This window comes from Marmota marmota, unplaced genomic scaffold (assembly GCF_001458135.2).
Source record: "Marmota marmota marmota unplaced genomic scaffold, marMar, whole genome shotgun sequence".
NCBI classification, from domain to species: Eukaryota; Metazoa; Chordata; class Mammalia; order Rodentia; family Sciuridae; genus Marmota; species Marmota marmota.
Genome location: NW_026000272.1, coordinates 4,158,765 through 4,173,114, shown reverse-complemented (window position 1 = coordinate 4,173,114; position 14,350 = coordinate 4,158,765).

Sequence of the window (14,350 nt, the reverse complement as noted above, 5' to 3'; positions counted from 1 at the left end):
ATGGGGCAACTTCAGCTATCTCCTGCCTGCACTGAGCTCACTCTAGGCAAGCTGGTGCCAGCAATTGACCCTACAGGTCACAGTTTGCCCCAAGGGAAGTGACACCTGGTTGTGCAATTTTAGCAATATCCCAGGCTGAGTTCCCTTGCATTCCATAGACTTGTTTAGAAAGCCCTACATCTACTAAAACTGTCAGAAAATTTTCAAGCTGGTTTCTCATGAACAAAAAAAAATGTAATCCTATAATCCTTGAAAACTATTTTAAATAACCCATACACTATAGTATTTGACACAATTAGGCATCTGCAGGCCAGCCCATTCCCCAAAACACCAGCTTCCCACAGCAGGTCAATCTGGTCAGTGTCCCATCCAGTGTAATCAACACTTTCATGTCAATCTTCCCTTGGAACTATAATATTTTAAATATTCTCTGCTAGGGTGCAGGCTACATGCAAATAGAGAATAAATTAATAGTGTTTATTTTCAACAAAGAAGGATATTTGTTGACCCAAGTGCCTAAACAAGGTATTTGGAAGGTATTATTGACCCAATGTTTTATCTTTGGATAATTAAAAGTTGAGTAAAAGGATCTGTTTTGTTTTGTTTTTTTTACAAAAAGCCCTCCCACCTAATAGACAATTTGAGGATCTATTGAAGTTGTTTTTAATGAAATGTTACTTAAAATTTGATCCTAGCCAGGCACAGTGGCACACACCTGTAATCCCAGTGGCTCACACCTGTAATCCCAGTGGCTCAGAGGCTGAGACAAGAGGATCCTGAGTTCAAAGCCAGCCTCAGCAACAGCAAGGTGCTATGCAACTCAGTGAGACCCTGTCTCTAAATAAAACACAAAATAGGGCTTGGGATGTAGCTCAGTGGTCAAGTGTCCCTGAGTTCAATACCTGGTACCCCCCCCCCCAATTTTTTTTGATCCTAGGTGGTTTTGAATATTAAAAGTTAAAATATTTCCTGAAAGCGTATTTACAATAAAACAAAAGCTCTTATTAAATATAGAGTGAATATAATATTCTATTTGCCTTGAAGTATATTCCCCATAACTTCAATCACCAAAAGTTGAAACTGGATCTTGAAAGTAAATTAAAATGTCCTTGAATCTCTAATGAAACAGCTATAACAAATGCCATGCACTTTCTTAGGTAGTAGGTAGGGAAACTAACCTTTGTTCTCTGAACTAAGAATTATTACTTTTGAATAATGTATGCTATTTAAGCAGTTTCCTTATCTGTTTTCCCCTGGTAATCCTGCATTCTTCTTAAAATTGCAGTCAAATCAGAACCTGTGAGAAATAGGTTCACTGAAAACTTAACTCCAAACAGAGAAGAAAAACTTGCTGGCAGAACCACAGAAGCCCATGTAAACAACCCTCCAGACCTCCTGTGGCCCCTGAGTGGCCTGGCAGTGCTACAAATATGATACAATCTAGGATGTTCCAAGCAGTCATCAAGAAAGTGTTAAATCAAGTTCAGTGTGCTCTGTTGAATAAAGTACAGAAAGTATAAAAGGCATTTTGGGAAATTTCCAACTTCTGTGCAAGCAAAGAGACATATTACAGTTAGGGGAAAATATAATGACAAAGAATATCCCACTCCTTCATGGAGAATATCCCATTACTTTACAGAAAATACCTTGTTCCTTCACACAGAATGCCCCATTCTATTACAGAGAATGCCTCATCCCTTATAGCTCAATAATAACAGTGAGAATCGTCTCCACTTATTGAGCTTTTCACTCAGATAGTACCTGAGATTGACTTCAAATCCCAGATTATCAGGCTGGAAACCCTTCCCATTAATTTTTAAAAAATATTTATTTTTTAGATGTAGCTGGACACATACCATTATTTAATTAATTTATCTTTACATGGTGATGAGGATCAAACCCAAGGCCTCGCACATGCTAGGCAAGTGCTCTACTGCTGAGCTACAGCCCCAGAACCCCTTTCCATTATTTAACAACTTCAATAAGAAGAAAATCTGGTTAAAATGGGAAGGATTTGACTATATATTTGTCCAAAGATGTAGAAACAGGCAAAGGCACATGAAAAAATTCTCAGCATCATAAACAATCAGAGGAATACAAATTAAAACAAACTGAGATAATGCTTAACACCATAGAGACCAATTGTATTCATGGTCTTCTTTCTAAAGATAAAACTAAACTGTTGCTTTGGTATTCATTTTATGTAATCCTGAGAGTGGTATGAGTATAAGAAAAAAGAAAGGTCATAACAAGTTTTGATGATGATGTGGAGAAAATGTACTTCTCATACACTGCTGGTGGGAATGTAATAGGATGTAGCTGCTTTGTAGAACAGACTAGAAGTTCTATGAAACACTAAACAGAATCACCATAAGATTTATCATTTCCACTCCTAGGTATATATTGGAGAAGAATAAAAATGAGTATTCATGCAAAAACTTATACATGTACAGTAAAGTCCATTAACTTGCACAATTAACATGCATTCATAAGTATAATTTATTTTTAAAAATTAGTGGTAGTATTCTTGCCCCAGTGTTAACCAATTCTGACCGTACAACTAAGCTGCTGGACCATATCTATAAAAATCAAAGCAATTCCTATATCAAAGAAGCAATAAGGCATTTTGGAAAAAATGCAGATTTTGGATTCACGTGATATGATTTTTCCTCAACCAGCATATTTGAAAGAGCCTGAATGTTCAGTTTATCCACTTATGAATTTTTTAAAATTGTTTATCAAACACTCTTGCATTTGGAGTTAGGGTCAGTGATGTACTAGACAACATAATTAAGAGTTTATGTTGTTATTTACTCCCAGCAACAGGAAAAATATTTAGTAACTGTATTTCACAGTGTATAATATAAATTAAGGTAAAAGGAAATCTATCTTGGCAGGTGGAAATGTGGAAGTTTTCCTATAAATTTTTAAGTTATAATATTTCTACTTTATAAAATAATGTATAATGAGCATAGAAAATAGAGGAAAGGGAAAAAAAGCCACTCAACTCTATTCCCACCCATGATAGAGCAACTGTTAACATTTTGGTGTATTTTTCCCCTTGTTTTGCAATGCACATTTCTTCACATAATTGTGATCATATAGGCTACTTAAGCATTTAACCACTATCTACTTTCATTATTGCTTGAAGAATGAATCTAGTAAAACTTGGACACTCATCCGTCTTTCAAGCTTTCTCCTCCCTCCCCTCTTCCTTTGCCTGGTGCTCAAAAACCATCACCAACTGAGCCTGAAGACAATAAAGTCATTAGGAAGAAAAGCTATCAATCAAGGCTCAAAGTGTTCATCATCTTAAAGTGTCCATCCATCACCACAAAGCTTACTATTGTCTCTCCCAGGGTTACATAGAATGAATCAATAGACAGCAACAGTTCAGTTTCATCTTTCCAAAGAAGGTCATGAACATAAACTGAGACTTTAAGGAAACTCAGCTCTCTTCTAATGAAGCATTTGACTCCTTTACCATCTCACAGATCTGCTATGCTGTTGTGATCTTCTCAAAAGATGACGTCTTTAATGTTGTTAGTCACACAGAGTTACCAGTTCTCTGCAAAGTGGAAGGTTGTTTCCCTATGTTAGGGCATTATAGGAGACCAAATGTATTTTAAAAGCCAGTGTTAAAAAACTTGCATTGATAAGCAGTGGGGAGCTGCTTATTAAATTAGCATCAGAAAACAGAAACTTCATCCATTCCAAAGTTCCCATCCCACAAAGGACAGATAGGTTGGGAGCTTGCATATGTAATGATAAGAGTTCTTGTAAGATGGAGGTTCATTAGAGACACTGTGCTTAGGGAATGTGCACTGTGCATATGCGCTCTATTAGAGGAAGTTCTTTTTGACCCAACAAAGTACCAAGACCCACAATAGAAAATACTTCGTGTAGGTAAGATATTCAACAGTGTCTTCCAAGATTTACAAGGTAACAGGATTCATTTACAAAGGTAACACCTGAAGAAGCTGCTGACGTGTTTGGTAGACCCCAGAAAAAGGGAGACTTGCTGATAGTGTGCTTGTGAATCACAAGTACCAATTTTCTATTTTATGGCCTCATTGTTAAAGTACCTTGCTGCCCCACATTGTATAAAGATGGAAATAATATGTTTTAAGAAAAGAAGTCACCTTAAGCCAGTTGTTGTTTGGATCTAGCTGTGATCAAAGAACTATTAGGACAAAAGCAGAAATAAACAGATTATGCAAAACCTATAAAATTAGTCACTAATAGCCTCCTGTGGGAGAACAAAAAGAAATAACATGGGTACATAGTATGATGTCAAATTAACCCATCTTTTCAAAGACTATTATGCTAACAAAAGCCAATTGAAAATGTACACATTTGTGAATCCGAAGATTGAACATTATGAACTGAGCTCTTGATACATAAACTTTACTGAAATGACGTGAAGTTTCCAATAGACAGGAAAATATTGGAAAGTAACTCAATCCAGATCTTGAGTAATTAGTGTTATGAAAGACCGTGGGGAGAAATAATTAGTTAAGTGAATAATGTTGTAGTTTTTCTACCTTTACCTTGATGTGTAAGCACATTGGAAATGAACTGAAACCGTAAAGAACAGACATCATGTGCAACAGTGACCAGAGTCCAACTCCAAGGTCCCTTCTGAAGCAAATATATTAATGTATATCAAAGCATCCACAAGTCCAGGGATCCTATAAAAGATCCAACACAGAAACGTGGAAAAATATTGTATTGTCATGGAATTGTTTTCCTAACTTAGTTTTGCCATTTCAGGATAACTAGAAAACACCAAGATGACACTGATTTTCATGCTAGGAAGTGAAGAATTATAGATTATTCTTTAGGCTATACTGTAGTTTCTATTTGGAGTAACTTGGGATATTCATTCTCCATTTCAGTTTGTCATTTTTCTATAAAAATACAGGTGAAATTAGATGTAAACATATGGGAAGATTTTTTTCTAAATCTAAAATATCTGTGTGTATATTTTCTCATTGTTATACAGGGCTAGGCTGTCACTTGACTTAAAGTAATTTCATTAGGACATAGAGTATCCAACCCTAAATTAATAAACTGTAGAATATATGGAGAATATAGAAAAGAGCTTCAATGAGCAGGCTATTTTTTCTCTACCCTTCATAAAACAATGTTCTTAAAGCAGTTTCAGGTATCCGTTTCTTATGCCTCTCTCTCAGAAATTTTTGAACTCTATATCAGGCTTACAGAGTTTTCTATGACATAACTGCTATTGATCTCTGTGCTATTTTTCCATCTGTATGTTTATACTCACCTGTCATTATTGAAGCTGAACCTGTGTCCTTGTTTCATATTCTCTTCCATCAGCATTGAACAGTTTATTGCCTTTAAACAAGCCCCCATGTGTATACTTCATCCAGTTGCCAACACTATCCACCAATAGAACATGAGATAATTTCTTGCATAGTTGGCAGGACTAGCTTATGTTTCACATGTTCAGCTGTAGTAGATTAAATTTGTTTCCCTTATTCTTTTGCATTCACCTCCCAGAGTCACTCTTTCTGCAGTCTCGGGTAAGAAGACAAACAAGGTACCAGTCCTACCATTTTAAGTTAAAAGGAAATGATCAAGAGGAAAGGAATGAATTTGAGCAAATTATATTCCATGCTTTTATAATTTTGTCAAAATGAATCCTATTGTTATGTATAAACAAAAAAGAAACAATAAAAGAGATTAAAAAAGAAGAAACAAGCCAGACAAAGAAGCCATAAAATAAAAGCTATATGCACCTAACAATTAAAAATATAAATCATTTGTATGCCAAAGCAAAATTAAATGGCAAATGAGAAGCTAGTTAAATATATTTGCCAAACATACGTAACACACACTCAAAAAGGATAATGAGTACAAAAATAATTTAGTAAGCCAATCAACAGTGCATGATTTTTTGCCTATTTATATATTAGAATGTTTGTCTTTTTATTGGTGTGTAAAAGTTCTTTGTGTAGTAACAATATTAAACACAGATGTAGAAGTACCAAGTATCTGTTGGAGGAGTAGAGAAATTCTTTTTTATTATTATTTTAATTTTAAAAATTTATAAGGTGCAGTGTGATAGTTTGATATATAAATATTATGTGTAATGATCCAATCAAGGTAGTTAAAATACCCATCTCCTTATTTTTAAAACTTTGTGATTAACACATAATAATTGTAAATATTTGGGGGGTATGGTGTGATGGAAAATGGACATTTCTAAAAAACCTTTTTTCTTGATTAAAATATAGATGTCCACATCTTTTTTCTTTTTTTAATATTTATATTTTATGTGGGACACAATATCTTTATTTTATTTATTTATTTTTATGTGGTGCTGAGAATTGAACCCAGGGCCTTGCATGTGCTAGGTGAGTGCTCTATCACTGAGCCACAACCCCAGCCCAAGATGTCCACATCATACTTCCCTCATTTTTCCTGATGTGAACAAGAGTGAAATGTCCAAAGCTAGAGCAGTTGTGTTGCAACAATAAAATAATGAGCCACTAAAGCAATACCAAGAACTACTTACTTCAAGATAACAATTTTTGTGAAGAAAAAGTAAGCTTTTCCTAGTTTAAATGACTGTTAATAAGATTTTCAGATACTTTAAAACAAAAACATTTCATACAGATTTTTCTATCTCAATTAATCAATTCACACACAAAAACAAGATATAGATGGACAATAAGTATAAATATTGTTTCTACTATGTGATGGTTAATTGTATGTGTCGACTTGACTGAGCTAAGGGATTCCCTGATAAATCATAAAACATTATTTCTAGGTGCTTCCATAAGTTTTTTTTTTTTTTTTTCTGGAAGATGTTAGCATTTGATTGGTAACCTGAGTGAATAAGGATTGGCTTCACCAATACAAATCACATCATCCAATCGCATTGAGGTCCTGAATAGAACAACAATGACAAAAGATAGAACAAGGGTGAATTTGCTTCTCTTTGAGCTGAACCATCCATCTTCTGCCCTAGGACACTGGTGCACCTGACTCTCAGACCTTCAGACTCAGAGTGGGATTTACACAACACACTTATCCTGCTTCTCAGTCCTTTGGACTTGGACTGAATTATGCCACTGACTTTCCTGAGTTTCTAGCTTATAGAAAGCAGATCATGAGACTTACCAGCTTCCATAATAACATCATAATAACATCAATGAGCAAATTCCTTTAGTAAATCTCATCAAATAATACTGTTAATAGATTTCTATTTATTGACATAAAATATACATGCATATATCCTATATATTAAAAATAAGATAGCAACATTAAAGATATTATGCTAAGTGTGAAGTTAGTCACAAAAGGACAAGTAGTATTTGATATACATGACGTATAAACATTAATATACATGAAGTCAATAAATAGTCTAATTTATAAAGAGGAATGGTGGTAGACATGATCTGAGGGAAGAGAAAGTAATGGGAAGTTATTGTTTAAGGGGTACAAAATTTCAGATGGGGAAAATGAAAAAAGTTCTGGAAATGGAAGGTGTTGATAGTCACACAACAATGTGAATGTCCTTAATGCCATTGAACTGTACACTTAAAATTGTTACAGTGGCTAATTTTATATCATGAATTTTGCCTTAATAAAATATGAAATCAGAAAAAATAGTGTTGCAATATTTTATTCAAATTTAAAACTGACTACATTTTAAATATTTGATTAATTTTGCTAAATCATCGTGCACAGTGTTTCTTAGTGTGGGAAAATAGGTAATCTTACCTGGTACAGAGTTAGTCTAAATTATCTAAACCACTTTAGAAGGAAATATGATAAATTGTACCCAAGTCTTATCAATATTCATACACTTTAACAAAGTTATTCTACTTCTGCAACTATACACATATAATCAAAATATAGATAATAGTTTATGTCCAAAAATGTTGACAACAGCATTGTTTTTAATAACACACAATTCAAAGTAATGCAAACAGAAAAGGTTTGATTCAAATGCTGTCCGTTCTTGGTATTCTTTCCATGGAATACCATACCATATTATTATGATGAACAGTGGGAGATCATTAGCTCTTAAACTATGCTGTATATTTGTTTTTTTTTTAATTTTTTATTGTTGGTTGTTCAAAACATTACATATTTCTTGATATATCATATTTCACACTTTGATTCAAGTGGGTTATGAACTCCCATTTTTACCCCATATACAGATTGCAGAATCACATCAGTTACACATCCATTGATTTACATATTGCCATACTAGTGTCTGTTGTGTTCTGCTGCCTTTCCTATCCTCTACTATCCTCCCTCCCCTCCCCTCCTCTCCCCTCTTCTCTCTCTACCCCCTCTACTGTCATTCATTTCTCCCCCTTGTATTATTTTCCCCTTTCCCCTCACTTCCTCTTGTATGTACTTTTGTATAACCCTGAGGGTCTCCTTCCATTTCCATTATGCTGTATATTTGAATCACGTAAGGAGATTTTGCAATTTCCAGTGCCAGCCATACCTAAATTCTGTTAAATTAGGACTTCTGGAGGTGGGGCTCAGACATCAGTACTTTTTAAAGCTACCCCCACCCCCACCACCTACTGATTCCAATGTGCCGCCAAGTTTAAGAACCACTTGTGTAGATTTCTATTTATTGACATGGAAAAATATAAATATTCACTAGAATTTGATGATAAAAGTAGATTATAGAACAGTCTTTATAGCAGGAGTTTATTTAAAAATATAAGTGTGGGCTGGGGTTGTGGCTCAGTGGTAGAGTGCTCACCTAGCACGTGTGAGGCACTGGGTTCGATCCTCAGCACCACATAAAAATAAATAAATAAAATAAATAAAGGTATAAAAAATTTGAATGTGTGGGACTTTTGAGTAATGATGATGGATTGAACAATCATGTTGGCTTTTACTTCCTCATGAAACTGCACTAAAACACCAATAAAAAGGTTTTGTTAAAGGTGCAAGCTTACAAGGAAAAAAAATAACTAAAGGGGAGAAAACAGCAACATAATTTTGGAAGCTAGAAAGCATTTCAGTGGTTACAGAGAACAAAGAAGCCTGAATCCTAAACTGTAGTAGAGAAAGCTGAGAAATAACCCAATTTATTATGCAGAACCCCACCCCCACAGATAAACTCATCAGTGCAAGCAGGTACCTCTGGAAGGGAGAAAAGAAAGGACACTTGAAAGTTTACATAGGAGACATTTTTAAAAAACAGATTTTTCCCAACCCCAGCAGGAGTTGAAGATTTATTTTATGGAGAGCTTAGAACAGGATCTCTAGACAAGGAGTCATCAGACACAGTTGTGGGCTGAGGGTAGAGTGCTGAGAGCAGATGGATACAGTTAATGCCGAAGCTCCTTTCCCTGCTCAACTGCCTTCCCCTACTCAGCTCTCAGGGCTGTGGCAGCCAGCATTATACCTCCCAGGAAGGCAAGTTTGGAAGGAATCTGATTAGACCAAGCAAAAAGACCTCAAAGTACTTGTTATGGGCTTGTTGGTTCCTGCTCACCTCCCCCTTCATATCTTGTAGACCCAGTACTTCAGAATGGGACTGTATTTTGAGTAAAGTCCTCAAAAATAATTAATGGAAAATTAAATCACTAGTATAGGCCCTCATTAAATATGACTCATTTCTTTATTTAATAAGTTTGAACACAGACACATAGAGAAGGAAGACCATGTATAAATTCAGGAAGAAAATGGACATCTCCAAGATAAGGAGTCAGTATTCAGAAGAAACTAACCCCACTGACACCTTGTCTTGAGCTTATAGTGTCCTGAATTGTGAGAATAAATTTCTGTTGTTTTAGCTGCCCAGTCTGTGGTACTTTGTTATGGCAACTCTAACAAATTAATAGAATACCAAAGTTCCCCACAAAATGGCCTAGCCATTCAACCCTGCAGTGAAACCCTAAGTTGGCAAGGTACCCACACCCTAAGAGCCTCCAACTGACTTTGGTACCCCACTCTTTTTTGGGAGCGTGCTGGGGATTGAATTCAGGGGTAATTTACCACTGAGCTATATCGGAATCCTTTTTATGTTTTAAATCAAGGCAGAGTCTCATTAGGTTTTCTACGCCCTCACTAAGTTTCTGAGGCTGTCCTTGAACTTGTAATCTTCCTGCCTCAGCCTCCTGAGCTTCTGGGATTACAGGTATGTGCCACTATACCCAACTTGTACCCCACTCAAACATTAGTAGACATCCAAAGCTTATCAGATATCTGTTGAACACTTCTAACATGAAATATACCAAAGCAAACAAACAAGAAAGAAACAAAAGTCTCAGAGAATGCACATACTATTCACAAAGAAAAAAAAATTCTGAAGTACTGATCCATTCTATACCATGGATGAAAATAATCTACTAAGTGAAAGCAACCAGATACAAAAGGACATATACTGTATAATTCCATGTGTATGAAATGTCCATAATAGGCAAATTCATAAAAACAGAAAATAGATTAGTGATTGCTATAGGATGGGAAGAAGAGGGACTACTAATGGGCATAGGGCATATGGCGGGGGCGATGAAAATATTCTGGAATTAGATAATGATGATGATTTTACAACTCTGAGTATACCAGAAACCAGTGAATTTTATAAATTGTAAAGGTGAATTTTATGGCATGTGAATTATGTCTTATGCAGCTTTAAAATTATATAATAATATCCTCAGGGAAATATGAGAAGGTATTTACATATGAAATAAAAACTGCTATCAAGCAAAGAACAAACAATAACAACAAAAGAGCATCTGGAAATTAAATTACATTATAGCAAAAAAAACCCATAAAATCAATAGAAGAATTAAAATATAAATTTGAGGAAAATCTCCTAGAAAAGGAGCAAAAAAAATGAAGAAACAATGGGAAGAAAAGATAAGAAAATCATAGAAATAATCCAAAAAATACAACTCTCAAATAATGGCACTACAACTGAGAAAAGAGCAAAAGCAGTAGAAGTACATTAGGTCCATTGCTGTGTAACAAATTTTTCAAAAGCTTAGTGGTTTGAACAACAATAATCACTTATTATTTCTTCTGATTTATGTAGACAGTGGAGATGTTTTGTCTGTACTACACAGTGTCTAAGGCCTCAGCTGGAAGGTACCACAATCATCTCAAGATGTATAGTGGTTGATGCTGTCTGTCCTCTGAAGATCTTGTGGGATCAATGAAGATACTCCCATGTGGCCCTATGTGGCCTGGATCTTCTCACAGTATGGCAGCTGGATTCCAAGAATGAGGAGAGAGTGTGTGTTGCGGGGGGTGGGGGGGGGAGAGAGAGAGAGAGAGAGAGATCCATGCAGAATTAATATTTTCTTTTATGACCTAACCTTGGAAAGGGCAAACTGTTACTTCTGCCACATTATATTGGTTGAGGCAATTGCAAAAGTCCATCCATGCTCAAGTGATGGACATAGAAACTACTTTCCCATGGAGGGATGTCAAAATCACATTGTAAGAAGAGAGTAAGGGATGGGATGTGTAATGGCATGGTCATCTTTAGAAAATACAATCTGCCACAGAAGAAAATTTTCAAAGAAATGTTAATACAAAAGAAAATTTTCCAGAGCTGAAGGTTGTAAGTTTCCAAGTTAAAAGGGGCATTAAGTGCTCAATCCAATAGATGAAAATATAACTACAAAAGTCACCTCATTGAGAAATTTTAGAATATTGAGGCCAAGTGAAGATCTCACAAGCTTCTATTACTTTCCTTGACTGTCCACATCTTTTCTTCTTGGAACTTTCTACTGCCCCACCAGGGAGATAATTCTTCATCATACAACTTTGCTTCTCCTACCTCAGAAGTATATGTTCACTTCGATCTGATCAATGTACCCCATACTCCTAAGCACCCAGGTTAGTTCACAACATTTCACAAATAAAAAAAGCCTGGCTCCTTTTAAGGGACTGATATAAACATCAGTTGTAAAAGTCTTCTTTTGAGACTATAAGCACCAACAACAAGGTAAGCCTGGAGTTGTTAGAGGCTATCATGTCAGTCATGTGCAAGAGAATTGTTTGAGAATGGAGCCAATGTTAAATAGATCCAAAAGATGACAAAGAAAGACAATTGGAATGATACTGTTTGAATGCTTAGAACTAGCTCCAACCTTGGCTACCCAAGTTTATATGCGCCAACAGATTCCCCTTTTCCTTAAGTTCATTTGAGGAACATTTCTGTCACCTAAAACCAAGCATCCTATTTCAATAATTCATTGTACACATACTTCAGAGAATAAGCATGAGAGAGAAATCTACCAGAATATGTTAACTTTGTCAGTTTTTCAAAGGCACATTCCAATAGTAGCAAGCATTCCTAGATCACTTAACTAATTCAAGTAAACAACTATAAAATCTTCTGCCCTGAGTTTTCTGCCCCCTCAGAGTATATTTTCACGATTAAAAGAGAAAATAATTTTCAAACTTTTGTTAAAGGGTTTATGTGAAATTAGAATAGTGTGAGTTTCCACTTTTTTCTCCTTAGAAATTGAATGCACAAGGTCCTGGGTTCAATCCCCAAGACCAAAAGAAAAGAAATTGAAATTGAATACAAATACCCAGTGTATATAGATGCATCATTACATAAGGAAGGAAAGGAGGGAGGGAGGAAGAGAAAAAGGAAAGAATGGCTAGGACTTGAATGTTTTGTTAATTATAAACAATTCCAATTTTCAGATATGAAAATATAAGGCAGAAGATTTTTATGTAATTATGATTCTACCAAGTGTCACTCCCAAATAGATGATTTCTATGCTTCGTATAAACAAACAGTAACTCAGTGATGTGTATTTTCCCACTAAAGTACTTCATAACATGATTGCCAAAAATCAGTTCACTTTACCTTTGCAGTTTAATGTTATAGTGTTTCCAGAAAAAAGAATCTAACAAACCGTACATTACTTGGCATGGCTTAAACCTGTTTAAATTGATTTAGCACAATCCAAACACTTGATCTAATTTGGCTTTCTTTATCTGTATTATTCACCATTGAGGATAGAGAGTCAACTAGGAGTTTTGGTCACCTTAAATACCAAACAATATTCCAATCACCAAACTATGCTTCTTTGGACTTGACTTTTGAAGACGCTAAAATACATAAAACTATTGGTTCCTGTCATCATTTGTTAGATAAAAAGGAAAGTCATTTAAAAGCATATTTTCCCTTTTATCTATAGGAACTAGGGAATTGTTTTGTCTTAGGTGCTTCTTAAATGCTTTTTGTATTTTACCACACTCAATTGTCACAAAATGGGCTGGGGATGTGGCTCAAGAGGTAGCGTGCTCGCCTGGCATGCGTGCAGCCTGGGTTGGATCCTCGCACCACATACAAACAAAGATGTTGTGTCTACCAATAAATAAAAAATAAATATTAAAAATTCTCTCTCTCTCTCTCTCTCTCTCTCTCTCTCATTGTCTCTCTCATACTCTCTCTTTAAAAAAATTTGTCACAAAATCTTCTGTGGTAACTACTATTATTAGTTGCATTTCAGAAAGGCAAAAAAGAGAGGAACAGAGTTAAGTTACTTGCCAGAGGCATCATGACTAACAAGTAGGAGAACCAGAATATGACCCTCTGGCAGCATAAGTCTTAAAAATTTTCAGTTTATTGTATCTGAGAGCCACATTTATTTAACATAAAGGCTAGAAATACCAGCTACCTAATTAAATAAAAACTTCTAATTAGCAAACATCTATTTAGATAAAACCATTTTGAGAATATAAAATACAAAGAGATTTCTCTGTTATAATATCCAATCCATGAGAATAAGAACACATCTGGCTCCAATTACAAGCTAATATCTATTAAAATCATTTGTATTTTTGTTTTCAAAAAGCAATCACATTAACTCTGTCCACAATCAGCTAAGAGTGAATTATGTTAATTCAGGCATATTGGCTTATCACAACATATAACAAAAACAACTTTTCCTGTTTATTTTTATTTTATCAAAGTAATGAATGTAAATGGTAATAAGCCAGAAGGCACAGAAAATCCTATATCAAAAGGCCACAGATTGTGGCTCACTTCACCCTTCCTCAACCCTGAATGCACTGCTGAAAAACAATATATTTTTCATGTTTGGTTCTCTTTTTGACCTCTCTGAAAGTATGGATAATATGTTTACACCCATATTTCTTGATTTGCGTCTGTTGGTGCCCTAATAGCCCTGATGTGAAAGATAATTCACATGATCCTTCTTTCATCTGCCTGATTTTTTATCTTTGTTATTTTTAGTCCCCTCTAGTTACCTAGGCAACTTTAAATACTGTACTTAAACTTCTATTTCTAGTTCTATCAACTTCTGATAGTATCTCTTGGACACAATGTAAATACCAGCAATACTGACAA